Source organism: Perognathus longimembris, chromosome 1 (genome assembly GCF_023159225.1).
Source record: "Perognathus longimembris pacificus isolate PPM17 chromosome 1, ASM2315922v1, whole genome shotgun sequence".
In the NCBI taxonomy this organism is placed as follows: Eukaryota; Metazoa; Chordata; class Mammalia; order Rodentia; family Heteromyidae; genus Perognathus; species Perognathus longimembris.
This window is the reverse complement of record NC_063161.1, coordinates 66,774,264-66,788,668: the sequence shown is the minus strand read 5'-3', so window position 1 is coordinate 66,788,668 and position 14,405 is coordinate 66,774,264. Positions and strand designations below refer to the sequence as shown.

Here is a 14,405-nt window from a genome sequence, read left to right as displayed (position 1 = left end):
AATTAGGAAGATTTTTTTGTGTGTGTGAGTCATGTGGTTTGAACTCAAGGCCCAGGAGCAGTCAGTCCCTGAGCTCTTGCACTCAAGGCTAGATAGACTTCTACCACTTTGATCCACAGTGCCACTTCTGTTTTTCTGGTTGTTAATTGGAGATAAGGCTTATGGACTTTCCTGTCCTACACTGACTTTGAACTGACACAGGTGATGTGGATGAATTGTATGAGTGTGTGAATTATGTTCTTCCAACATTCTTGTCCTGAACAATTACAAGCTTTTCTACTAAAAGAGGAAAACTAACAGAGAAGCAGGCTGGAGACTAGTTCAGTTTTAGAAATGTTATGTTTGGGGTTGGAGGCGTGGCTCAAGTAGTAGAGCACCAGCCAAAGAGCAAAAGCTTCAGACACTGACTTTGAGTCCCAGTCCTGTACCAAAAATTTTGTTTTGGCTAGGTTACTGGTGGCTCTCACCTGTAATCCTAATTACTTCAGGAGACTGAGATCTAGGGATCTAGGTTCAAAGCCAGCCTGAGTGTTAACCTTGAGCAAAAAAAAGCTCAAGGCTGAGTGCTGGTGGCTCACACCTGTAATTCTAGCTGCTGAGGAGGCTGTGATCTGAGGATTGTGGTTTGAAGCAGCCCAGGCAAGTGATAAAGTCTTTGTGACACTTTTCACTCCAATTAACCACTCAAAAAAAAAAAAAGTATGGAGCTGTGGCTCTTAAGTGGTAGAGGACTACTACTTGAGCAAAAGAGCTCAGGGATAGCACCTAAGCCCTGAGTTCAAGCCCCAGGACTGGCAAAAAATAAAAACAATTTGTGCTTAAAGATGGGCACCAAAAAAAAAAAAAAAGAAGGAAGGAAGAAAGAAAAGTACGAAAAGGTTAAGTTTGAATTGTCTATTAGACTTTCAAATGGGGATATCAGATAAGTCAGGCATCTGCTTTCAGAGAGATTCATACTTTAGGTAGAATTTTTCTTTTTTTTGGTTGGTTGTGGGGCTTGAACTCAGGATGCTGTCCCTGAGCAAATTTTGCTAAACTGTAGCTCTCCACCACTTTGAGCCTTAGTGCCACTTCCCGTTTTTGAGTGGTTAATTGGAGAGAAGAGTCTCACAGACTTTATTGCTTGGGCTGGTTTTGAACCTTGATCCTCAGCCTTCTGAGTAGGTAGGATTTCAGGTATGAGCTACCAGCTTCTGGCCTTAAGTAGAAATTTAAAGTGATAAAATTGGATGAAATTTCTTAGGGAGCCCCCTCCAAGCCCAGTAAACCAATTAGGAAATGGGCAAAGGAGCTAAAGAGAGACTTCACAAGAGAAGAGATAAAAATGGCAAAGAAACATATGAGGAAATGTTCAACATCCCTGGCAGTAAAGGAAATGCAAATAAAAACAACCCTGAGATACCACCTCACTCCAGTTAGAATGGCCTATACTCTGAACTCAGGCAACAACAAATGCTGGAGGGGGTGCGGAGAAAGAGGAACCCTTCTCCATTGTTGGTGGGAGTGCAAATTAGTACAACCACTTTGGAGAACAGTATGGAGGTTTCTCAAAAAGCTCAACATAGACCTACCCTATGACCCAGCCATACCACTCCTAGGCATCTATCCTAAACAGCAAAACCCAAGATATCAAAAAGACATTTGTACTTCCATGTTTATTGCGGCACAATTCACAATAGCCAAAATTTGGAAACAACCCAGATGCCCCTCCACAGATGAATGGATCCAAAAAATATGGTACTTATACACAATGGAATACTACATAGCGATTAGGAATGGTGAACTATTGTTATTCGCAGGGAAATGGTCAGAACTCGAACAAATAATGTTGAGCGAGACAAGCCTAGAACACAGAAAACAAAGGGGCATGATCTCCCTGATATATGACTGTTAACAAAGGGAGACGGAGAGACAGTAGAGACCAAGTCTGTGAAAACAAAAACTGCTTGTCAAATAGTATTCCCCACAGGATTGGGGCAGCAACCCAACAGTACCATTCACCTACCTTTTTTCTTTTTGAAAGTTTCCTCACATAGGCTGGGAATATGGCCTAGTGGCAAGAGTGCTTGCCTCATATACATGAAGCCCTGGGTTCGATTCCTCAGCACCACATATACAGAAAAAGGCCAGAGGTGGCGCTGTGGCTCAAGTGGCAGAGTGCTAGCCTTGAGCAAAAAGAAGCCAGGGACAGTGCTCAGGCCCTGAGTCCAAGCCCCAGGACTGGCCAAAAAAAAAAAAAAAGTTTCCTCACGTATAGCCTAAACTGGCCTCCAATCCAAAATCCTCCCCCTTCAGTTTCTGGAGTGCTGGGGTGACAAGTATGCATGGTCATGTATGTTTTAGTTTTTTAAATATGTTGTTAAAAATAAAAGGGTTTAAGCTGGGTGCAGTGGTGGCTCTCACTTATAATCCTAGCTACTCAGGAGCTGAGATCTGAGGATCACTGTTGGAAACCACCCGAGGCAGAAAAATCCCCGAGACTCTTATCTCCAATTAACCATCAAAAAGCCAGAAGTAGAGATGTGTATTAAGTGGTAGAGCATCAGACTTGAGCAAAAAAGCTAAAGGAGGAGAGTGTGATGCTTTGAGTTTAAGTCCCAGGACCGGCACACACACAGACCCTGCAGTACCTAGGGCTTAGCCTGTAATCATTTTGTTAACGTGGGACACACAAGTGTAGAGAACCAAGAACATAAATATTTTGGGAGAAAGTCAGCCTGGGCAGACAAATCTGAGCAAAAGGGATAGAAAGGGAGGAGAATATAGTACAGTTAAAAGTTCAAGCACAGTGCCTTGGTGTCTCATTCAGAGATCTGATGATTATGTTTGGAGCCAGCCCAGGCAGTAAAGTCTGTGAGACTCTAATCTCTAATTAACCACCAAAAAGCCAGAAGTGGAACTGTTGCTCTTCTTGTAGAGCACTAGCCTTGAGTAAAAGAGCTCAGGGACAGCACCTAGGCCCTGTGTTCAAGCCCTAGGACCAGCACACACACAAAAGTCCAAGTTTTCTGTTTGTTTGTTTTTTTGCCAGTCCTGGGGCTTGAACTTATGGCCTGAGTACTGTCCCTGGCTTCCTTTTGCTCAAGACTAGCGCTCTACCACTTGAGCCACAATGCCACTTCTGGCTTTTTCTATATATGTGGTGCTGAGGAATCGAACCCAGGGCTTTGTGTATATAAGACAAGCACTCTACCACTAGGCCGTATTCCCACCCCCCAAAGTCCAAGTTTTCTATATATGCCTGTGCAGTGTTAAGAAGGATGGCTGTGAAATTTCCAAGCATGTCATTTCCTGTGTTTCTACTGCTGGCCACATATACCCTGGGGGTAATAAAAGTAATGTCTAGAGTACATTGGGTTGTTAGTTACAATTTCAATGAAACTCCATGCAGGAATAAATAATTCCCTCTTCTATAATTTACAAGAGGATCGAGGAGGTTCTTATATAAGGTACTTTGAAAAACGTGCCACATGCTCCATCTGTCAGAAATGACCTAAATTTTGAGCCTGATGTAGTGTCTCATGCCAAAAATCCCAGTACTAGGGAGGCCGAGGAAGGAGGATCTCAAATTCAAGGCTAGCCTGGGTTACACAGTGAAAACTTGTCTCATAAAACTACCCCCCTCCAAAAAAACTAAACTACACCTAAATTTTCTTCTTGGTAGAAAAACTGATTATTACATTTTGGATTAATTATATAATGTTAAATACTTATGGTATTTAAAGATGTAGAAAATATAGCTGATAGTAACTTCAGTAAGAATATTCAATAATAATAATAATAACAATAAAATAGTTTTTTGTTTTGTTTTTTTGCCAGTCCTGAGTTTCGGGCCCTGAGCACTGTCCCTGAGCTTCTTTTTTGCTTAAGGCTAGCACTCTACCACTTGAGCCACTGCTCCACTTCCGGCTATTTCTATATATGTGGTGTTGAGGAATCAAACCCAGGGCTTCATGTATATGAGATGAACACTTTACCACTAGGCCATATTCCCAGCCCTTAGTTGTTTTTGTTTTTTGACATAGTTTTTTCTTTTTTTTTTGGCCAGTCCTGGGCTTGGACTCAGGGCCTGAGCACTGTCCTTGGCTTCTTTTTGCTCAAGGCTAGCACTCTGCCACTTGAGCCACAGCGCCACTTCTGGCCATTTTCTGTATATGTGGTGCTGGGGAATTGAACCCAGGGCCTCATGTATATGAGGCAAGCACTCTTGCCACGAGGCCATATCCCCAGCCCCTGACATAGTTTTTTCTACCTACCTGGCATTGGGATAATGCCTCAAGGTCATTAACTTTAATCCTGGCAGCACTTAGAATGTAGCACTTTTCTCTTTTAGAGATGAGGACACTGGACAAGAAAGTGGAAGTATTTAATTTCACTCAAGTTCTGTAAGTGAGAAACCATGATCTGTCTTGTCAGAGCCACTACACATGCTGCCTTACCTTAGAAGTGCTTGGTGCTTGCTTCAGTTGCCATTACCCTGGAACTGGAACCATAAAGAGATTAGCATGGCCCCCAAGCACAAAGACAACATAAACGTGTGAAATGTTGTGTATTTGTGTGTGTGTGTGTGTGTGTGTGTGTGTGTGTGTGTATGTGTGAATGAGTTCTTGGGACTTGAACTCCTGGCCTGGCATTGTTCCTGAGCTTAAAGTTCAAGGCTAGGGCACTACTTCTTTGAGCCACAGCTCCACTTCTGGTTATTTTGGTGGTTAATTGGTGATGAGAGTCTTCCTACTCCAGCTGCCTTTGAAGTATGATCCTCCAATCTCAGTCTCCTGAGTAGCTAGGATTACAGGTGTTATTTCAGGAGGGCCAGGGTCTGTCTATCATTTGAAATCAACTCACAATTTTCAGGGCAAAGGTTAACACAGCATATATCATTAGAAATCAACTTACAAGTTTCAGGGTAAAGATTAACACAGCATATTATCCATTATAACTACAAGAATTTGAGGAACGCCATTTCTGGGAGGAAGGACACTAACATAGAAGTTTATCTACTACAAAATTTTACTGCTTCAAAGAGAGTTTACTTATTTAGGGCCAAACTATTTGCTACCTAGCTACTATTTGCTCCGGACCTTGACCAGGTCTCTATGCACCTAAAGGAGACTTCTCTGTTTACTATGGGAAGAAACTATCCTGATTATTGAGAAGGGAATTTGCTATTTGCTAAGCAGAAGCTATCCTATCCATAATGAGTAACTATCACTAAAGGCAGCTGTGCAAACCAGTCTCCTCAGGGAGGCTTTGTATGGGGGAAGGGGAGATTCTCCTGACAAAAGGCAGCATCCTTTGGCCCACAGACACAAAGAAACTTCTAACTGGGAATATGTTCCCAGGAGCCTGTCAGTATGCTGACGCGGCATTGAAGTGACTGCCGAGGCTAAGTCTTCTTTTTGGTCAGAGAAATTAATTCTCCCACAGTTCTCCCCCCGCCCACCCCAACAATCACATATCAAGGAGACCACATGCTTTTGTTCTCTGTGTTCTAGGCTTGTCTCACTCAACATTATTTGTTCAAGATCTGACCATTTCCCTGCAAATGCCATTATTTTATCATTTCTAATCTCTGTGTATGTAGTATTCCATTGTGGACAGGTACCACGTTTTTTGGATCCATTCATCTGTAGTGGGCATCTGGATTGTTTCCGTATTTTGGCTATTGTGAGTTGTGCAGCAATAAACATGGATATGCAGATGTCTTTATGGTATCCTGGATCCTGTTGTTCAGGATAAGATGCCTAGGAGTGGTATGGCTTGGTCATAGGGTATGTCTAAAGCTGAGTTTTGTGAGGAACCTCCATACTTTATGTTCTCCAAAAGTGGTTGTACTAGTTTACACTCCCACCAACAGTGGAGAAGGGTTCCTCTTTCTCTGCATCCCCTCCAGCATTTGTTGTCTGAGTTCAGAGTATAGGCCATTCTAACTGGAGTGAGGTGGTATCTCAGGGTTGTTTTTTTTTTTTTTTTTTTCATCCAAGGGATGAAAAACATGTGTTATTTAATTTATATTTGAGGGCAACATAGTCAATCTTATGTACATGGTGTTCAAAATACAGTTCAGGGTTGTTTTTATTTGCATTTCCTATACTGCCAGGAATGTTGAACATTTGCTCATGTGTTTCTTTGCCATTTTTATCTCTTCTCTTGTGAAGTCTCTCTTTAGCTCCTTTGCCCATTTAATAATTGGTTTGCTGGGTTTGGAGGGGGTTAGTTTCTTGAGTTCTCTGTAGATGATGGATATTAGGTCTTTGTTGCTGTGTAGGGATTAGTTTCTTGAGCTGTCTGTATATGATGGGTATTAGGCCTTTGTTTGATGCATTACTGGTAAATATCTTTTCCCAATTGGTTGGCTATCTTTCTAACTTAGTAGCTATGTCTTTAGCTGTGCAGAAACTTTATTTTAATGTCTCATTTGTCGAGTCTCTCCAATCTCTTGTTTCCCTGGGACTCTGTTCAGGAACTTCCTGCCTGTGCCTGTAAGTTCTAGTGTCTCTCCTACTCTGTCCTGCAGTAGTTTCAGTTTCAAGTCTGATGTTGAGGCCTTTAATCCATTTTGCGTTGATGTTAGTGCATGGTGACAAGCTGGGATCACTTTTAGTTTTCTGTATGTGGCTGCCCAGTTCTCCCAGCACCAACCAATAGTTGAAGAGGCTATGTTTGTTTGTTTGTTTGGTTTTTGGCCAGTCCTGGGGACTGAACTCAGGGCCTGAGCACTCTTCCTGGCTTCTGTTTGCTCAAGGCTAGCACTCTGCCACTTGAGCCACAGCACCACTTCTGGCCTTTTTGTATATATATGGTGCTGAGGAATCGAACCCAGGGCTTCATGTATAAGAGGCAAACACTCTTGCCACTAGGCCATATTCCCAGCCCGAGGCTATTTTTTTTTTTTTAATCATTGTATGTCTTTAGCTCCTTTGTCAAAAATCAGCTGACTGTATTTCTCGGTCTTCTAATCCATTGATATCGGATCTGTTTTTGTGCCAGTATCAAGCTGTTTTTGTTATTATGGTGCTATGGAAGAGCTTGAAATCTGGTATTGTGACACTGCCTGCATTGCTTCTTTTGCCTAGAATTGCTTTGGTTATTCCAGGTCTTTTGTTGTTCTATATGAATTTTTGAATTGTTTTCTCTATTTCAGGAAAGGATGTCATTGGGATTTTGATGGAGATTGCATTGAATTCGTATGTCATTTTTGACAGTATGGTCATTTTTTTTTCCCTGCTAGTCCTGAGGCTTGGACTCAGGGCCTGAGCACTGTCCCTGATTTCTTTTTGCTCAAGGCTAGCACTCTGCCACTTGAGCTACAGTGCCACTTCTGGCCTTTTCTATATATGTGGTGCTGAGGAATCCAACCCAGGCCAGGCAAGCACTCTTGCCACTAGGCAATATTCCCAGCCCAGTATCGCCATTTTTGCAATATTGATCCTACATGTCCATGAACATGGAAGGTCTTTCCATTTCCTGGTGTCCTCTTTGATTTCTTTCTTTAGGTTTTTATAGTTTTCACTTAATAGACCCTTTACATCATTGGTTAGGTTAATACCTAGATATTTTATTCTTTTCGAGGCTATTGCAAATGAGGTTGCTTTCGTGATTTCCCTTTCTGCTTGTACATTGTTCAGCCAGCTAGGTTTTATTTTTAATAGTTATTTTGGAGTCTTAATGACTTTTCTTCCTGGGTTGGTGTTGAACCTCAAACCTCAGTCTTTTGGATTAGTCTCCTGAGTATCTAGGATTATAGGTGTAAGCCACTGGTATCTATCCTTTTATCCTTCTATCTTTCCTTGGCATAAAGTGAAGGTTTTTTTGTTGCTTTTTTTTTTTGCCAGTGCTGGAGCTTGAACTCAGGGCCTGGGCACTGATATTGTCCCTGAGCTTCTTTTGCTCAAGGCTAGCACTCTACCACTTGAGCCTCAGAGCCACTTCCAGCTTTTTCTCTTTGTGTCATACTGAGGAATTGAACCCAGGGATTCATGTATGCTAGGCAAATACTGTCCCGAGTTTTATTTAAATTAATATTTGTGCCGGTTCTGAGGCTTGAACTCAGGGCCTGGATGGCATCCCAACTACAGTTCTACTTCTGGCTTTTTAGTGGTTAATTGGAGTTAAGAGTCTTTCCTATCTGGACTAGCTTTGAACTGAGAACCTAAGATCTCAGCCTTCTGAGTTAGCTAGGAATGAGCCACTGGCACCGGGCTTCTCTTTCTTCTCTCTCTCTCTCTCTCCCCTTTCCTTTTCTCATTCTTCTTCCTCTTCCTCCTTCTTTTTGGTGCTATTATGAGGGCTTGAACTCAAGGCCACCACTACCACTTGAGCCACAGCTCCACTTCTGGCTTTTTGGTAGTTAACTAGGGATAAGCCTTTATTTCCTGGGCTGGCTTGAAACTGATTCTCAGATCTCAGCCTCCCGAGTAGCTAGGATTACAGGCATAAGCCATTGGCACCTGACAATAATCTTTTATTTTTGCTATAAAATTGTATACCTTAATGGTGCAGAAAATTAACTTGAAGTTTCAAAAGTACATGCATTATGAAGTCAGAAGTAACCTCAGGAAATGACCTGTACATTATGAAGTTATGAGGATCACTAATATTTATCAAGCATGACCTGTGGTCAGTGATTTATAAACATATTCTTTGATTCTCCCATTCACTTGGAAGTCTCTCGTGTGTCTCATTTGACATTCAAGGAGACAAAGATTTTCTAAGTTGTTGCCCAGGGTCATCTACAGAGTAAAGGCTTTAGCTGGGGTTATACCCCAGCATGTTTGGCTCTGAGGTGGCCCTTTTTTTTCCATTACTATCCTCCTAGAGTCCTCAGGCCACCTGTCTGTAACTGCTAGGTGGTCACACATTAATGAGCTGGCCATTTATGAGCCAGGTCCCCAGGTAATTATTAATAGCAGTGGATAAACAGAGGCCAAAAAAAAAAAAAAACCCAACCCAAAACAAAACCCAAAGAGGGGCCAGGAATTTGGCCTAGTGTTAGAGGACTTGCCTAGCTCTGGGTTCAATCCCTGGGTACCACATACACAGAAAAAGCTGGGAGTGTCACTGTGGATCAAGTAGTAGAGTGTTAGCCTTGAGCAAAAGAAGCTCAAGGACTGTCAGAAAGAGAGAGAGAGAGAGAGAGAGAAGAGAGAATGTGTGTGTGTGTGTTTGTGTGTGTTTGTGGGTCATTGGGCCTGATACCTGTCTCTGAGCTCTTTTGTTCAAGGCTTGTGCTCTACCACTTCAAGCCACAGCATCACTTCCTGTTTTCTGGTGGTTAATTCGTGATAAGAGTCTCTGGGACTTTTGAACCATGGTCCTCAGATCTCATCCTCCTGAGTAGCTAGGATTACAGGCCTGAGCCCCTGGCACCTGGCTCAAGATTTCAGTTTAAAATGTGTGAAATGGAATCCAAGAATTTCCTCTCTCTCTCTCTCTCTCTCTCTCTCTCTCTCTCTCTCTCTCTCTCTCTCTCTCTCTCTCTCTCTCTCTCTCTCTCTCTCTCTGTGCCAGTCCTGGGTCTTCAACTCAAGGCATGAGCACTGTCCCTGGGTTCTTTTTGCTCAGCCTAGCTAGCGCTTTACCACTGGAGCCACAGCCCCACTTCTGGCTTTTTCTATGATTAATTTCAAATAAGAGTCTTATGACTTTCCTGCCTCATCTGGCTTCTAACCATGATCCTCAAACCTCAGCCTCCTGTGCAGCTAGGCGATTACAGGCATGAGCCACCTCATCTGGCTTGCTTTACTTTTATTCAGTGGAAGGGGGAAGGGGTCAGTGCATCAGAGCAGTAATGTATTATAGGCATAGATATAGAAAGAGGAATCTTTTTGTAAAATGTTGACTGCTACTGCTCATCCAGGTTGCTTTTGCTATTGATCTGTGACTAATCATTGCAAAAGCAGTCTGTTTGCTTTCCCTTGCCTCTGTTAAGATGTTTTGTTTGTCTGAGATACCCAAGAGAAAATGTTTCTCAATGCTTAACTCTGACCTAGATTGCTTGTAGGTACATTGATTTTTCTCAAATTACAAAATGTGGTGGGTCTTTTGGAAGCTTTTGCTACATTTTTTTTTTTGGCCAGTCCTGGGCCTTGGACTCAGGGCCTGAGCACTGTCCCTGGCTTCTTCCCGCTCAAGGCTAGCACTCTGCCACTTGAGCCACAGCGCCGCTTCTGGCCGTTTTCTGTATATGTGGTGCTGGGGAATCGAACCTAGGGCCTCGTGTATCCGAGGCAGGCATTCTTGCCACTAGGCTAACTAGGCTATATCCCCAGCCCTTTTTTTTTTTTTTTTGGCCAGTCCTGGGCCTTGGACTCAGGGCCTGAGCACTGTCCCTGGCTTCTTCCCGCTCAAGGCTAGCAACTCTGCCACTTGAGCCACAGCGCCGCTTCTGGCCGTTTTCTGTATATGTGGTGCTGGGGAATCCAACCTAGGGCCTCGTGTATCCGAGGCAGGCACTCTTGCCACTAGGCTATATCCCCAGTTTTGGAAGCTTTAAAATATAGGGTGCAATAAAAATGAGATGAATTATAATTTTAGACTAATAGAATCTTTTAAGTATTGACTAACATGTTGAATCCTTAAACATAATTTATGGACCTCTAGATTTTAAACTGTGAATCCTAGTTTAAAGAGATTTGTCAGTATATTTTCTAGATTCCAGATGCTTTCTGTTGAAAATTCATCTGTTTTATATACTCCTTTCTCCTTCCTTCCTGGAAAATCCAGGTTTCTGCTTTGAAGACCATTTTTGTCTCCCTGCCTCTCCCCATCCATCCCCTTTCTTTTTTTTTTTTTTTTTTGCCAGTCCTGGCCTTGAACTCAGGGCCTGAGCACTGTCCCTGGCTTCCTTTTGCTTAAGGTTAGCACTCTGCCACTTGAGCCACAGCGCCACTTCTGGCCATTTTCTATATATGTGGTGCTGGGGAATCGAACCCAGGGCTTCATGTATACGAGGCAAGCACTCTTGCCACTAGGCCATATTCCCAGCCCCATCCATCCCCTTTCTAGTACAACAAAGTCTGTTCTGTCATTTATTTAACCCATTAGTGTGGAAGCAATATAGTAACTTAAGTTTTTGGTAATATAATTTGTACAGCTTAGCTGTACTTTCTGTTCTCTAATCCTTTCTTCAAGATCATCTTTATTTTCATCTTTGTGAAGCCACTTCCTTTTTTAAAAAAACATTCTTCTTGCATAAAAACTTGTAGTAGAGATTTTTCTTTTGTCCATCCTGGGGCCTGGGTTCTGTCCCTGAGCCTCTCTGGGTTCAAGGCTAGCATTCTGCCACTTGAGCACTTGAGTCACAGTGCCACTTCTGGCTTTTTCTCTTTATGTGGTACTGAGGAAGGGAACCCAAGGCTTCGTGCATGCTAGGCAAGCACTCTACCACTAAGCCACATTCCCAACCCCAAATTAGACATGTTCTTTTGGCAAAAAGTTCCTCGGCCAGTAAATCTCTAATACCAATCTAGATCTTTTATCAGAAGCAGAAACTTAATAAAGGGATTAATATTTTCCATTTCTAACAGCTCTTTAGTTTTCTTCCTTTCTCTTCTTTCATATCCTTTGCCAAAACAGGGACAATATGCCAGAACAACATTATTCTTCCTATATATTAAATTTGTATCTTTTTTCCTTTTATATAGGTTAGGACCAAAAGAGCAAAAAGGCATTGTTTCGGCTGGGAATATGGGCTAGTGGCAAGAGTACTTGCCTTGTTTACATGAAGCCCTGGGTTTGATTCCCCAGCACCACATATATAGAAAATGGCCAGAAGTGGCACTGTGGCTCAAGTGGCAGAGTGCTAGCCTTGAGCAAAAATAAGACAGGGACAGTGCTCAGGCCCTGAGTCCAAAAAAAAAAAAGGCATTGTTTCCTTGACCAGTTGGCATTTTTTTTGAGGGTAGTGTGGTGGGGAGCAGGTGGGCCTCACTTGTGTGGGATGCTGGGGATAGAACACTTGACATCACAGAGGCTAAGCCCCACATACTCTTAGGTAGTTCCCAGACAGGGAAGTCTTTTTGTAAAAATTAGCACTGGCTTATCAGCTGGAATTCCATGGGAATGAGGCACTGACTTTAATAAGAGTGGTCCAAGCAGTAGCAATTTAGACTGTTAGGGGTTTAAGCTAGTGGATGATTCACCTTTAGAACCTTAGTGTCTTGTTTTCAAGATTTGTTTATCTTCACTTAAAGCTTAACTTTTAAGAAAATTTAAATGCCTGGGATAACAAGATAACAGATTGTTTAAAAATGTTTCCCATCTTCTGTCTCAAGTCTATTCTTTTTCTTAGTAAACTTTTGTCTGGATTTCAAAATATTCTGGCTCAACAACTCCTGGGATATGAGATTCTGTACTTCATTTGTTTTGTGCCATTGTTCACAAGAACAATGAAGGTGATTTCACAGTTCATTACAACCCAGGCTTTGGTGCTGTGAGGTGAGGATATCAAGCTTGGTTATTTTGTTTGGTTGTTCTCACTCCTGTAATGAAGTACATAAAAGTTCTGTGTGCCAGCATGCCCAACCTTCAGTGCCCTGAACCATTTGGAAAAAACAATCTTGTCCTCAGAGAGAGAAAGGGGGCGATGGAGAAAGAATTCAAATGGGTGTGTGGTGGAAGTTGGTAACACAAAGTTGACACTGAAAGGATAGCACCTTGTGCTGACATAGCTAGCCAATTCCCTGGCCCTAGAGCTCCCATATTTAGTTGCTTATTGGAGAAGTCAGGGAGCCATTATCAAAAGGGTCTCCTGCACAAATGTCTAGACTACTTGCTGGAAGTTCAACAAGATTATGTTTACACTCTTTCCTAGAATGACAATTCCTCTAAGCTGGAATGAAAATGTGTCATTTCTGTAGCTATAAGGCCAGAAAGTAAGCATGCCCTGGTGATTCATTAGGGGCCATAGGCTTTGATGTGAGATATTGGCTGACATGTATGCACATTTAGTATTTCTTTCTCTATCTTATTGAACTCTACTTAATGAAATCTGCTGATGGCTTTTATCTGAAAGTCCTTCAAGAAATCCTACGTATGTGTGTGACAGATTGTTTTTGATATGAGAAAATAGCCTTTTAAATTTTGCTCTTCAAAATGAATTATTTTATTAGTTTATATTAGTTATATGGGGTGGATTTCATTGTTAAGATGAATTCTTAATATTCCAATTTGTCTTGACATTTAAAGGAAAATAGAAATAGCTATATTATTTTAGTTAGCCCAACTTTGAATGTCTCTGAAATAATGACAAGCCATAAGGGTGGGAACTACTTTCCACCCTGTTCCCTGACCTTTTGACCCTGCTGCTTTGTTGAGATTATGGGCCATTGACTTTCTCTCTAGCTGCCTTAGGTTTCTTTATACCACAACATAAAGCTTTAAGCTTCCTTAAAACATATTTTTAGAACAAAAGAGAATACTCAAAGTTAACTATGAGCATGAGATTTGTAAATATTTTTTTCTCTAAAAAGCTTTCCTTAATGCTTTTCTGTCTAAAATATTGAATTATATATATATTTTTTAAAATATGGAACGCTTCACGAATTTGCATGTCATCCTTGCGCAGGGGCCATGCTAATCTTCTCTATATCGTTCCAATTTTAGTATATGTGCTGCCGAAGCGAGCACTGAATTATATTTTTTTAACAGTTACCTGTTTAGTGAGTGTATGACTAAATATGTGCCCTCCCTGCCTTGGGAGTAAAACATTCTTGCAAAGTTTCATAAAGTAAATATGCTTATTTAAGGAGGGGCTAAAACTTAGGGTTATTTAGCATAAGGGAGCCCAGGGGACTTTGCTGTTTAATCCTTATTGTCTCTTAGATGTGTGAAGTTACAGGGATTCAAGGGGTGCCCTGTATGAGCAGCAGACTATTTTTAGAGAATTGTGCTTTAACCACTTATAATAAACAAGCTGACACTGAAGTAGAGTGGGGGTTCGCTACAATGAAACAGGGCCCCCCCCCAAAAGGGAGGGGATTCCTGGTTCCCCCAAGAGTCCACCACACAGTCTCCAGCTACAAGGTGACAAAAAGACAGTTTTATTGGGGAAGTAAAAATGAACAAAAAGTGAACCGACCGGCCTTGGTCGCAGCCCAGGCTCGGGAGCTGGGCCCAGGATCAGGGCCCAGACTTGGGAGCTGGGACCGCGCACACCAGTGCAGCCCAGACTCGGGAGCTGGGACGGTGTGTCCGTGTGGCCTTCCAGCCTGGTTATAAGGCAAACATCACAGACAAACTTGTCACACGCAGGTGACCAATGAAGATACAATACTTACAGAGCATGCTAGGCCGCACGCAGGTGGCCAATAGAGTTACAGTCTGTCTCATAATATTTATTTGAACTAACCTATCATTCTAGTTAGAATTGACGCATGGATTTGGCAGGGCTCACATGATGCAGG

The 14,405-nt window shown here is 42.2% G+C and overlaps 1 protein-coding gene and 1 non-coding gene across 3 annotated transcripts in view; one reads left to right on the top strand and one right to left on the bottom strand.

Annotated features, from left to right (window-relative positions):
* The window catches only part of Dennd5b (DENN domain containing 5B), a 148,333-nt gene that overhangs the window by 2,789 nt on the left and 131,139 nt on the right, over nucleotides 1–14,405 (top strand). The window lies entirely within an intron of this gene.
* LOC125341998 lies at nucleotides 13,523–13,629 on the bottom strand. The gene has a single exon (XR_007209127.1). It is a non-coding gene; the product is annotated as a U6 spliceosomal RNA (small nuclear RNA).